This window comes from Vicugna pacos, chromosome 5, assembly GCF_048564905.1.
Source record: "Vicugna pacos chromosome 5, VicPac4, whole genome shotgun sequence".
NCBI lineage: Eukaryota > Metazoa > Chordata > Mammalia > Artiodactyla > Camelidae > Vicugna > Vicugna pacos.
In genome coordinates this window covers 74,588,362-74,603,260 of record NC_132991.1, presented here as the reverse complement: position 1 = coordinate 74,603,260, position 14,899 = coordinate 74,588,362, and the positions used below count along the sequence as shown (strand labels likewise).

The 14,899-nt window shown below is 35.5% G+C and overlaps 1 long non-coding RNA gene across 2 annotated transcripts in view; it reads right to left on the bottom strand.

The window, feature by feature from the left end:
- LOC140696459 (uncharacterized) overlaps window positions 1–14,899 on the bottom strand; it is a 343,334-nt gene that overhangs the window by 267,419 nt on the left and 61,016 nt on the right. The gene's annotated exons all lie outside the window — the stretch shown is intronic.

Below are 14,899 nucleotides of genomic sequence, written 5' to 3'. Positions count from 1 at the left end.
CAAAAAACATTAAAGGAAGGTCCCTGCCCTATGTTCTATACATTTATATTCCTGAGGAAACTGATGAGAGGACAAATATATATATATATATATATCTTAATTTTATAGGATTGTAATACAGATTACTTAATTATCATTTAAAATTTATTTAGATTTTGTTACTGTTTAAAGTTGAATAAAGCAGTTATTTGGAGAGGCTTTTCTCCTAAATCAAGAAACTAGCCAACAATTATAAATATAAAACAAAACACAAGATAGTGAATATTTTCAGTAAGATAAGAGAATGTACTTTTTGTCACACAAGCTGAATCTAGGAGAGGACTATAATCTTTGTTCTTAATAAAATAAGGGTGCATAACATATTTACTATGAACTAAAAAATCTCAAAATACTTCTTGTAGTCAGTGCTCCCTAGAGAAAGTCAGTTGGAGATGACAGAAAGACAGATGATAGACAGATACAGATAGATATAAATATATAGGAATAGATTTATTACGAGGGTTGGCGCAATAATTATGGAGGCTGAGAAATTCCATGATCTGCTGTCTGCAAGCTGGAGGCCCAAGAAAGCCAGTGGTGTAGTTCCAATCCAGTCCTGGAGGCGACAACCTGAGGAACCAGTGGTGTAAGTCCCAACATAAATCTAAAGAACCCAAAATCAGGAATCCAATGTCCAGGTACAGGAGAAGATAAATGTCCTAGCTCAAGCAGAGAGCAAATATGGGCTTCCTCCACCTTTTCATTCCATTCAAGCCTTCAAAGGATTGGATGATAGCACCCACATTGGCGAATGTGATTCTCTTTACTGTCTACTGATTCACATACTAATCTCTTCGAGAAATACCTTCACAGACACATCCAGAAATAATGTTTTACCAGCTCTCTGGGCATCCCTCAACCCCGAGGCAATACATAAAATTAACCATCACAGTACTTCAGAATAAACATTCGATATTCTTTGGGCAAAGGTCAATGTTCAGTATCTGACTTGAGATGGGGCCTTATAAATGCACAGATGATAAAATATAATAGGTGTCATATTTGAAGTTATTCTTACACTAGAATACTGTAGAAGAATTTATAAAGCTAAAAGATTATCAAATAGCTAATATAGTTGACTCCTAGTTTATAAATTTAAATGTAATTAAAGATGCCTTCATATAAGACATCATAAAATATCAGGATTAAAAATTGTTAGGTCATAATACAGAAATACATTATATTTCAACATTATTGAAATGTTTCCAATATGGTAACCATTATGAAAAGCATTGTGAGCCAAAGAGATGTGAATAGAGCTAAACAAAAGTAGAACATCATCAAAGGCAAAGTAAATTATAATTGAAAAATTAAGTCCATATTAGGAGCTGGCAATCTAAGGTCCATGTGCCAAACGTGCCAGTTGGGGGGATTTTCAAGCACATATCATGTCAACTGTGCTACTGTCTGTCTTGTTCCAAAGAACCTGCAGAATATCCATTATCTGTTCCTAGCTTGCTTCTCTGAAGAGTGGGTGTGGTCATTAGCAACACTCCAGTTGACTCATACTCCAACAAAATGACAAACAAATTGGTATAAAGCTTCTAAAAACTTACCAAGAACTCCTCTAAATTAACCTATTGTGGCCTAATTGGCTCATTTAAAAAAAAAAAAAAGAACAGCAATAACAAAGAATGAAACTCTAATGAAGATTTTCTAAGAATTTTATCATCCTAAATTGACCAACAGAGGCCTTTTATCTGATAACACAATTTTCTCAGACTGTAAGGCAGCAGGAGTCTAAAGAGATGTTGTACCTATGAAATTAAATAGAGCTCAACAGCTTTAATTTGTATTCAGTTTGAAAGTGTTTATAAATTTTTATTAAGATTCCTTCATTAGCCTTTAATACTCAACTTTCTATTTCTTGTGGATATATTATTACAGGAGGTTCTAGCCTAGATGACAGAACAATCTAATTAGAATGTATCACACTTGTTTGTCACTTTTTCTACCTGAAACTCGTCATGCCTCCATGAACAGCCATGGGCTTAACCCTGAGGAGAGTTTGAGAATTCATCACATGCCAGTCACAGAAGTGTGACCAAGTATAGGGTGAAAAAATAATTAACAGATATGGCACTCTCAAATACTTTGGCTTTACGGATAACAAAATCTTGTTTAGCCAGAATGCCTGGGGAACAGGACAATCTGATTAAATTGATTTTCTGCCTAAATTATGGTAAGCTCATAAATACTTTTTATTCATTGTAAAAAAAAAAGACAGTGCAGAGTTATTAATTAATAAGAATCATGTTTGACATAATAGAGGAAGAGGTGCGAGTGACAGTAAAATATTTATGATTCTTATCCTTTGGAGACACACATACACACATTATATCTATATAGATACGAACACAGATAGAGAGATAATCCACAATGTACAAGATATTATTCTACATAATATTAGATGTAAATAGACTGACTTAAGGCAATATATCAGTGCTTCCAAAATCCAAGAAGCACCATATACTCAGGTAACAGGAAGGTAGGATGGTTGGCCCTTAGAGGTGGTCCTAGATAAATATTTCAACATATGGTAAAACCTTTCCTAATGTAGTTAGAGTTATTCCAGGATTAGATGGAGAGTACACCAAATAAAACTGCTTTCTTGGTGGCTGAGAATCCAATAAGTAAAACATCATATGAATTATTTTTAAAAGATCAGTAATTACTAAACAAGATATAAGTTGGCAAAGAAAAATCTTCCAAAAACAAATATCAAGGGAAACTTCTGATTTCTCAAATATGTAAAGCATCTCCTAGAGATTAAAATAAATCAATTCTGTATTTGCTTCTTCTTATCCTATAGTTTTAGCAGAAAACGTTTTTTAAGTTTATAGATTTCAAAAATCTCCAATTTCACAAATTTAACTTAAATATCAGCTATATCTGTAATTTTTCTAACTGATGATGAGGAATGTTTTAAGCCTTTATTTTGTTTTATTCTTTTCATTAATATTAATTTGTGTGTGTGTGTGTGTGGTAAGAACATTACAGATCTACTCTCTCAACAACTTTATTTAGTACAGTACTGTTGACAATAATCACAATGCTGTGCATTAGATCTCCAGAAATTATTCATCTCCTAACTGCAAGTTTGTGCCCTTTGACCACTATTTACCCAATTCTCTCACTCCCCAAGCCCCTGGTAACCACTATTATACTGTCTACAAGTTCAGCTTTTTTGGATTCATATATAAGTGAAGTATTTGTCTTTTTCTATCTGAATTATCTCACTTAGCATAATGCTCTCAACGTTCATTCATGTTGTCACAAATGGCAGGATTTCCTTCCTTCTCATAGCTGAATAATATTTTATTACATTGCTTTATCCATTCATCCATTGACAGACACAGGTTGTTTCCATATTCTGGCTACTGTAATTCCACAAAGAACATGACATGGAGATATCTCTTCAATATCTTCTGTCATTTTCTTTGCACGTATTGAGAAGTGGGATTGCTAGATGATATGGTAGTTCTATTTTTAGTTTTTTGAGGCATTCAATACTGTTATCAATAGGGTCTGCACCAATTTCATTCTCACTAACAGTTCACAAGGGTTCCCTTTTCTCTATGTCCTCTCCAACACTTATCACTTGTCTTCTTGATGTGTCATTCTAACAGATATGAAGTGCTATCTCATAATGGTTTTGACTTGCAATTCTCTGAAGATTAGTGATACTGAGCATTTTTTTCCTGTACTAGTTGGCCACTAGATATCTTCTTTAGAAAAAAAAAGTCTATGCAGTTCCCCTGCATATTTTTTATTTGCTTTTCTATTATTAAGTTGTGTGAATTCTTTATATATTTTAGATATTAACTCTTTATCAGACATATGATTTGAAAATATTTTCTCCCATTCTGTAAGTTGCATTATCATTTTGTTAATTGTTTCTTTTGCTGTGCAGAAGCTTTTTAATTTTATGTAGTCCCACTTACTTAATTTTGCTTTTGTTGCTTGTGCTTTTAGTGTCATATCCAAAAATCATTACCAAAACCAATGAAGGGAGATTTTTCTCTTCATTTTATTCTGAGTATAGTTATGCTTACAAGTTTTCTGTTTAAGTCTTTAAGCCATTTTGAGTTGATTTTTGTGAATGGTATAAGATAGGGGTTCACTTTCATTTTTCTGCATGTGGTTATCCAGTTTTCCCAACACCATTTATTGAAGAGGCTATCCTTTCCCCATTGAGTATTCTTGGCTCCCTTGTCAAATGTTAGTTGACCATAAATGCCAAGGTTTACTTTTGGGCTCTCCAATCTGTTCTATCAGTCTACGTGTCTTTGTTACGCTAGTGTCATAATGTTTTGATTACTATAGCTATAGAGCATAACGTGAAATCAGGAAATGAGATGTCTGTGGCTTTGGTCTTCTTTTTCAGGATTACTTTGGTTATTTGGGGTCTTTTATGGGTTGGTACAAATTTTAGGATTTTTTTTTAATCTGTGGAAAATACCATTGGAATTCTGATAGGAATTGTATTGAATCTATAGATGATTTTGGGTAGTATGTGCATTTTAAAATTGTATCTTCCAATCTTTGAACATGGAATATTTTTACACTTGTTTCTGTTTTCTTTAATTTCTTTTATCAAAGTCTTGTTTTCATTGTACAGATCGTTCACTTCCTTAAAATTATTTCCACGTATTTTACTGTTTTTAATGCTATTTTGAATGGGATTGTTTTCTTAATTTCATTTTAGATATTTTATTATTAATATACAGAAACACAACTGATTCCTGTATGTTGATTTTATATCCTGTAACTTCACTAAATTTGTTGATTAGTCTCAACAGTTTTTTGTTGTTGTTGAGACTATAGGATTTTCTATATATAAGATCATATCATCTACAAATAAAGACAATGTTATTTCTTTCTTTATCTTTTGGATGCCTTTTATTTCTTTTTCTTGCCTGTTTGCTATAGCTAGGGTTTTCAATACTGTGCTGAATAAGACTGGTGAGAGTGGGCATCCTTGTTTTGTTCTTGATTTTAGAAGAAAGGCTTTCCTTTCACATTTTGAGTATAATGTTAGATGCAGGTTTGTAGTATACAGCCTTTATATTGTTGAGGTAGGTTCCTTCAATACCCAGTTTGTTCAAGGATTTTGTCATGAAAGAATGTTGAATTTTGTTAGATGCTTTTTCTTTATCTTTTGAGATGATTATATGATTTTTATCTTTTATCTATGAAGTGGTGTATCACATTTATTGATTTGTATATGTTGAATAATCCTTGCATCCCAGGGATAAATCGCACTTGATTATGGTATATAATTCTCTTAATGTATTGTTGAATTGGATTTGCTAATATTTCGTTGAGTATTTTTGCATCTATATTTATCAAAGATATTGGCCTATAGTTTTCTTTTCTTGTAGTGTCTTTTTCTGGCTTTGGTATAATGCTGGCCTTGTTAAATGAGTTTGAGAGTGTCCTCTCCTACTCAATTTTGGAAGAGCTTGAGAAGGACTGTCATTAATTTCTTCTTTAAGTGTTTTGTACAATTGACTAATGAAACCATCTGGTTCTAAGTTTTTCTATGTTAGAAGGTTTTAGATTTATGATTCAATCTCCTTACACATTATTAGTTGTTCAGGTTTCTATGGTTCTATGTTCTGTTTGGTCTGTTCTGCTGTTGATAATCTCATTCTTCAAACCCTTCAGCTCCAAAATTTCTCTTTGGTTCTTCTTCATGATCTCTATCTCTTTGTTAAATCATTTTGTTTATGTATTGTTTTCCCAATTTTGCTGACTTTTCTTTCTGTGTTTTCTTGTAGCTCACTGAGTTTCCTCAAAACAGCTTTTCTGAGTTCTTAATCAGGTAAATCACAGATGTCTGTGTCTTTGGGTTCAGATATTGGGGGATTACTATGATCTTTTGGTAATGTAATATTTCCTTGAGTCTTCAAATTCCTTGGAGTTTTGCAGTGCTGTGTTCATGTTTAAAGTAGCAGTCACCTCCTCCAATTTACTCTAGCTGCCTCATATGAGAGATACTTTTTGTTGGTCCTAGTTTTATCTGAGGCTTTATCTGACTTTGTATGAATACACCAGCCCCATGCTCCTTGCTCCTTCTTGTGGCAGAGTTCTTAAGCTTCTATGTCTTGCTTTGATCTTACAGCTTACCAGATGTAAGATGGCTGCTGGTGACCTCTCGTTTGTTTACCCAAAGGTGATCAAATAGATCCAGTTTGTGGTTTTTCCCTTGCCCATAGATGCTAACCTGTTTTCTGCACTTACTCTCTGTTTACTGGAACTCTATTTCGCTGCTGACTATAGAGTAGAGGGTGATGTTAGTTGGGCACTGGTGCTTTGGGAGTACCCATGGGCCTATTCAGGGGATCCTCAGGTGAGGTTTTTTCCTAGTGGTTCAAGGGCTGGCTTCCTGCTGGAGTTCACAACCACATCTGTTTTATGACCTTTGATACTGTTATCTACCTCTTTCCCAATTTCCCCACTACCCCCAGCCAGGGAGTTTCTGCCTCAATACTCTGGGTGCTGTGCGAAAGAAAAGGGTTTCTCCATCAGCATCCCACACGACAAGGAAATCTGGGCACTCATTCACTGTTTCCCTTTCCCCCATGAAAGAAATCACCACTGGCTACTTCAGCCCCATACTATGCCATCTTGGTGAAAAGACAATGCTAGCAAAGCTCCTCTTACCCTCTCCAGTGCATCCAAACTCATACTTTTGTTGTTGTTGTTGTTCAGCAGGGTGCTGGAATATCTCCTCAGGAGACCTGGACTTCCACAAAGGCTCTTTCATTGGCGGGTTTCTGTCCAAGTCAGAGCTCTCCAGGTGATTCCCAACCACAGGGGAGAGAAACTGAAGCTTGTTCACGGGCTCCTGCCAGTTCCACACCTTGTCGTGAGGTCTGTCTGCCTATTACCTGATGTTCAGGTGGGAAAGACTCCTCCTGGGTGCCATGGCATACGGCGCTGGATCCCACAACTCTCACAGAGACACTTGTGTTCATGGGTAGGTGACTAATTCTAGTTGATAAAAGGAGGGAAAAACGGAGGGATGTCTTTTGTTGCTATGTCCAAATCTTTTTTTTTTTTTTGTGATGCTTCTTGTCAAGATGGAATAATGGCTTCTTATCCATCACAAATGCACTAGAAGCTTCTCTTTCCAGTAAAAAAAAAAAAAAGAATAAAAAAGAAAAAAGTGCTCTTTTTGCCATTTCCATCATTCAAAATAAACTTCAGTCTACTGGCTGCCTTGACTTTGTTTCATAGAATGAGTTTACATGCATAAAGATTAAAAACATTGCCAAAGATAGAATAATATTAATTCACTTCATGTATGATATGGGTGTTAATGTTATAGCTCTGAGGTGTGGGAATTAAGTGCTTCTTTAGAAAGGGTGCTTTATCTCCAAAATTTCTATTGTAGAAACAGATTTACAATGAACCATCCTTGTTCCTAAGTTTCTCAAGTCATCTTGTAAATTCTGAACCTCAAAGAACATTAGTATAGCTTTTGCACTCGTGAAGAGTATACTATGTAACATCAGGTTAAAAAATCTATTTGACTTGGCAATGAATTACACTTATAGAGATTACAGTTATTGCTGTAATCTGTTTCTAGGATATATGTTGAGTTTGCACAATAGCCATAAATCAATAAGTTAAAAATTAAAAGCCATCTGCTATTGTATTTTTAATTGTGATCCTCATACATGACCTTCATTTTTTACCATAGTAATCCCTCAATTGGTTTTACCCATCACAAGTCTAAAAAAGTGTATTGAGTTTCCATGTTTTCCAATCTGACTCCATTAGGAACTCAGTTAAGTTACTGGTACCTTATCTTATAGTCCTTATGTCTGAAAGTCTCAGCCCAAAGCAATAGAGAAGCCAAGATCTTAGAAATTGAATTTATTAGAAAAATTATTGCAAATTCCTAGATAATAATAAAATATATTTAGTTCAATAAAAATAAATAATGTACTTTTTTAATATTTACAGTTTCAGGTTTTTTTTAAAGGAGTACTAAAGATTATTCTCATTTTTTAAAAAATTTTGGTTGAGTTGCCTAAGTAATTAATCTTCAGTGGTTCATGATGATTTATAATGTGACACATCTTTGAGTCAACTACAAGAATATCATTTTAAAAATAAATTTCTTCATATAATTGACTAAACATAGACATAGAATTCCTTCAAAGTCAAATGATCAGACTCTGGGATAAAGAGTAAAATTTACTTTAGTCCATCAAAACCAAAATAATACTTACTGGGTAATGCTAATATATATTAATAAAAATTTTATAGTATCAAGTTGATTTCTAGTTGAGGAGCCTAGAAACAGATTCTGCAGTTCTCAGATATTGGTGGAGATTTCCAATGTTTGCATATTCATTGTGGGCTATAATTCCTCATAAATACCATAACAGAAGAAATGCAAAGAGAAAAGGGTGTAAATGTAAATGCAGAACACTCTAATATGAAATGGAAACAAACTTACAATTTTTATTACTGAAAGCAATGCATTAATGGCAAAACAAAACTTAAGGAGAAAATATTTTCATCTTTATAAAAAGAAATTGAACTTACACAAATCAACATGTTATCTAATACTCAAACTTCAAAGTACTTTGTAAGCCCTCTGGACAATTCAGCTGATGTAAACAAACAAACAAAAATTAAAGATATTTCTCTAAATGGAGAATATTTATCATGAAACAAAGGTCAGATAAGGAAAGTGTCGACTGAAATAAAATAACACAATGTGAGGGTTGTGGGTTAAGTTTTATTTGGGACAAAATGAGGACTATAGGCCGGGAGACAGCATCTCAGAGAACTCTGAAAAACCGTTCAGTACTATATATGATTTCGGTGAAGTGGAGTTCATGCAGTCAGGCACATGTTTAGGCAGAGGCTTGCTGCTGGTCATAAGAAGCAGATACCACTGTTAAAGACTTTAGTGCTTTTCTAGATATGAGAACATGCAAGAATCTGGGCTCATAAAAATCTTTTCCTGAAAACGTCTACCTATCTGAAGGCCTGCTCAGCCAGTTCTTCCAGAGCACAGAGTATCTTATTCCTGACCTCCATCCTGAACTCCTTTCAGGGAGTGTTGAGGGTCAGCGGCTGCAGTGGCTCATGATTTAATCCAAGCAGAGTTAGATGACAAGTGCCAATGTGATCCAGTCCTTGTAGAGGCAGATAGAGAGTGCCAATTTTTAGTTAGCATAAGTAATGCTTTGCGTATTCTAAAATTCCATTTTTAAAATAATAAATTTAAAATATTAAGTGCGTGTGGTATTATCTTTCATCTTAAAATGATTTTTATTTGGGGATATATTTTAGTTTATCTTAATATTTCATTACTTTGATGTGTCCTTTATTAAGTGCCTAAGTCGAGTAGGAATAGTTTTACACATTAATGAAATATACAATCTTGCCACTATATACTAGGTCATACTTTAGAATATTATTATATCAATTTGTTTTACAGAAAACCTCTGAAACTTTCAGTATTGGCCTTTCAGAAAAATGATGCACTGTTTATTGTTATTCTTTATTTGAGTATATTTAAATAATAATGAGTGAACATAATTGGCAGCATTTTTTTCCTTTGTGATGCATATAATACATATCTCACAATCAGCGGCATCTTAGAGTCAATTAAACAAGAAGAGTGATAATATATAACTTTTGTTGAGATTTCCCTACATGCCAGATACAATACTTTGTGTGTATTAATTTCATTAAATCATTACAAAAACTCTTAAAGTAGAACCTAATACTATTGCTATTTTACACATTTGAAAATCAAGGTACAATAATTACCCAAGGTCATACAACTAGTAAATTGTACAAATGAAGCTTTGAACTCAGTATAACTATACAGGCAGTCAACTTAAACACTACATCACTTTGTAACACTCAAGATACACTATTTACTTGGAAGTAATCATCTTGTTGGGGGAAATGATAACCTTAGTTCTGAAGCTAAAGAAGAAAATAATGTACCTCCTAGAAAATCTCATCATTATTTCTTAACAATTTAATGGCATCCCGTCAAAGGTATAATTTTCAAAAGAGATGTTAAAGTTCTGTTGTGAAATACTTCAAAGTTACTGCTAAATAAGAAGTATTGACCCAACTTGTACCAGTCCTTCAACACTTTTATCTTTCATCTTTTGTACGAATATGAGGCAAAAAAGAGCTACATTCTATAGAGCTAGAGATGGAAGAAAAATTAACCAACATTAGATCCAATTTTTTATGGGAAATTAGATTTTGGTTTTCATTGGCCATACAGTGTAGTGTTTACAGTCTCTAAACTTAAAAAGAACTTACAATAGCCCCACTTTTAGTATTTAGATATAAACTGGCTCTGTACAATATTCCCAAACAAAAATTAATTCTGTATGTTATTATAACTTCATTTATGCCAAAATATAGTGATAATGGAAATGAAAGGGAGCAGGGCCTTGTGGGCCCTCCCTGATGCAAATCCTTTCTGTCCTCCATTTCTCTTTTGTAAGAAATATGCTTCAGGCAGCCTTCCTGACCTTCCCTGAGTTCCAAAGATAGATTCAAATAGTTGCTAATCCAGGAAGGAAAGGAATGCAGAAATAAGAGAGAAGCAGTCAAGAAACAATAGTGCAGCCCTGGGGCAGGGTCTTGGTACCTTCTCAAGGAATATACATAACAATATCTTTAAGTTCTTCTGTAGGAACTAAGGCCTCCCAACCCCTGCCTCTTGTTTATGGCTGAGTAGAATCTTCAGAGTCAGTTTTTTCTGGGGAAGCAGCGGGTCCACCAGATTGTCAGCATTTTGATTAAAAGCAACTTTCCTTTATGTAACCAAGGCTGTTGCCCCAGGATCATACCCTGTCTCTCCCTTGACTAGAAACCAATTACTCTTAACTCAGTCTCAGGATGCAGTTACAATGAGAAGAAACAAAAACTAGTTACAACCAAGGGAACCAAAAATGCTGTATGATTTGACTTCCAGAGGACCTTGAGCTTCAATATACTCTCACTGTAATGCATTTGCATGCTAAATGACACGCCTACCAGAGCCAAGACAATTGACAACTGCCATGACAAAAACCTGAAAAAGCTTTACAAGAACTGAAAAGCCCATACAAGGATTGACTGGTTCCATTACACCCAGAAGGAGGACATGATGGCGGAAGCCTCTCATAAAAACCTCTAATGCCCAACTCGGGTGGGAGCTGACTCTACTAGCCATCTTGGATGATGACTCCCTACTTGAGCACCTTTCCTTCCTCTTCTCTGCTGGATCGCTTTCTTTTCTTTTCCTCTTCTGAGCAATAAAACAGCCACTCACTTGATACCTCTGCCTCTGAAGCCTGAATTCTTTCACAGCTGACAGCAAGGACCCACACTTTGATGGGCCTCCTAATTTAGGAGTCTCTCCATTGGCTAACAGAAACAGTAGCTGGGATTAGATGTCTGTAATACGGGTTAGTTTTTCTTACTGAATAGGTTTTTTGTCTTAGCAACCCCACATCTTATGTTAGTATAGCAGATCAGTGGCAAAAAATATATGAGCACCCAGACTAACTGACCTGTATAAAAAGGGATCATGTTCTACATGTCAAGTGAGTAAAGTTAGTCTGGAAAAGAATCATCCTTTGGATCAGAGCCATCAATACAGGACTTCTCTGTGAATAAATGGAATGGTTTTATCAGACTTAGGAGTATGTACAGATAGAATGAAATTCAATTCAGTTTTTCTAAAAAATACAATTTATAAACCACTTAATATTTTCCAGGGACTTTGCTAGATGATTTACTGTAGTAGCAAAAAGCCATATCGTCAGGAAAGGAACAATCAAGTGTGGACAAATGTAGTCATTCAGGGTATCACCTAGTACAAGGTATTACCTACTTATAAGAATATGTAATCATTTTATGAGCAGCTAAATCGAATATGGTCAGATACTAGAACATGTATCTAGACTCACCATTAAATAAATGTTTGTTTCCTAGTTCTGTTGTTAGAACAGGGAGATAGCTAGATATGAGCAGAGAAAGAGGGACACAAACCAAATGGCAGGAAATGGGCAGAAAGGAGGGTGCACAAGCCAAATGCAGGAAAACATACATCATGTGAGCACCATGGGTCTCTGGGCAGAGAAAGAAAAGCAGGAATCTTTGGGCTGATAAGGGGCCACACCTTTTGGCCTGGAGACCAACAAAGAAAGGAGAGACAGGAATTTCCAGTGTCCAAATGTAACCTTTTACTCATTATGCCCTCGTTTTAATAAAATTAGCCTTGCAGATCAGAAGTACCCATCATGCACTGATGCCATGACACTTCTGATCCAGATTAAATAAGGACAAAAATCCCTCCTCCCTTTGGGAAGGTGGAGTTGGGATGATAATCAGGGAATATGACCCCAAGCCCTTCCCTCCTCAATGAATATTACACCCATTCATTTTTATACCCTATATAACTAACTTGACAAAGAAACACAGGGCAGCTGCTCACCTGAGCCTGCCCTCTCTCTCCTTGAGAGTGTACTATTCATCCTTTAATATATCCTCACTTTACTTTTTTTAACCACTACATCTTGTCTCTGAATTCTTTCTAGTAAGGGACGAGAACCAGGAACACCGGTTGCATCCATTGGCAATGTTACGGAAACGACAGGCCAGTCAAGAAACAAGCACCACTCGGAGGGTTGGAGTACTCAGATGTATTACGCCGGTGGGCTCAGAGGATCTTCTGCTCGAAGCTCTGAGCACCTCCAAGATGTGCGCATGAGGTTTTATAGGGTAAAGTACAAGTTTGGCGTATTCGGCCAATAGGCATGGAACAGCTTTAGCAACATCATTATCACAAAAGTGGAGGGGGGGAGGCAGCAAACCAACATTCCAAAGCCAGATATGTATCTTTGAAAACCCAGCTGGCTAGCAAAAAACATGAACAGCAAACCAACACTAATTAATCTAGATTTACAAGTTAATCTAGCAGAAATCAGATCAGTATTCCAATACTTAGATTTGTGAGTTATCTTGTTAGACCAGCCCAGCCTCTCCTTCACATTCCTAGACTTGTGAGTTATCTTGTTAGACCAGCCCAGCTTTTCCTTCACAGCAACACTATAAAATACTCAATATGAAATATCAGGGGTAAATTACACAAACATCACATAAGCAACATCAATTTGTTTTTCAGAAATAAGAGTTTTTCCTCAAAATCTACAATTAGATTTTTTTTAATTTTTACATTTTGGAAAGATCACTAAATCTCTGTCAAAACTTACATTTCATATATCTATTACACACACATATACACAAACACACAGAAAGGAGATAATGTTTTTGTGTAAATTCAAGGATCTTCAAAGCAACCAAGAGTTATTAAAATTATAAGTATGTAACATAGTCTTTCTAAGAGTTTCCTACTCAAGCTCTGAGTAGGCTGAGATTTTGTTTTTCTCTTTCTTCCAGGAACATATTGGAAAACAAAGATTAAAGAGAATTCTCAAGTAAGTCATTTACTAGCTGAGAATTTAATCGTGAGGTTGCCAACCATGGTTTGATTTTTCATTGTCTTGTTTCAGGGTTTTAAACCTTTCAAGTCATTTATATTTATAAACAATTCCCACTACATTATGTGCATGGATTATTAGGAAACTCTCCCAACAGAATTTTGTCAACTTCTGTACATAATTAATTAAAAGCCCTAGTTCAGTTTTTATCAAACTTTCACACTGGGTTTGAATATCTGAAATCTAAACGGAAAGTCTCTTTTAGCCTAAATGTGTACTCATTCCCTAGTTTAGAAGGCTCTTTAGTTCATGGACTCATTGGAGAAATCACCTTGGGCAGAATGTGGTTTTGCTGATAACAGAATTATGTTTCACAGCAATGGAAGCCAGACCCTGTATCTAATTAACAAACCAACAGTGATCAAAAAAAAAAAAAAAGTCAAAGAAGTCAAAGGAGAAAACTTCTGGCCTAAAGCTATGATCCTACCTGCAAAAGAATGGAGAGGATGTAACAGTTGACCTCTCTCCTTGCAGTATTTGCAATTCTCATTGTTTTTCTAAGAGGAATTCAAATAAGCAGTCTTTATATGCCCTGCAGCAGAGTAAAATTCCTAATCCTACAACTTCACCTAACCCAGGCCCCTCACAAAGCCACCTTTGAATCACCTAAGGAGATTTTATCACCTACCAAAGCCTGGGCTCTAGCACTCAGAAATTCAGTTTTAGTTAGCCTAGGATAACGGGGAACAGTTTGTTTATGATATAATCATATGTATATATCTAGTGAACGAATAATACAGCAAACCAAGTCAGTCAACAAAGAATGCTGAAGCCATCAAGTCATCAGCGACTGCCCCACCCCCAAGTGAAGACAAGCCTGCAGCCCAGCCTCTGCAGCCACTCACAATGGTGCACCCTGAGGAGACTCAGAATAAGAAAGGACAGGATACTGGCCCTGGATAGCTAGGTGCCTGTCCAAGGAATGAATTCAATGAGCACAAATGTTTGCTTCCTTCCATACATAGAAAAGTGCTAAATTCTTTAATTTGAGGTGTCTGGTTTTCTTCAGTTAACAAGTAATCTTTTAATGTTCCAACTACCTGGTCTCTATTGTAAAGCTCCTGTTATATCCTAGCTCCTCCCCTACCTCTTTGGAGCAGTCCCTCAGAGCCATCTGAGAGGCTGTCATCCATCGCTGAGTCCTCAGAATTGTCCACCAAATAAAACATAACTCTGAACTTTCAGGTTGTATATTTATTTCAGTCGACAATCTCCAGGTGATTATACTATGTAACCACGGTTGAAAATTTTGAAGTCTTAGTCTGTTAATTCTGAAGAATCTGGAGCCATGTGAAAATGTATGGATTGTA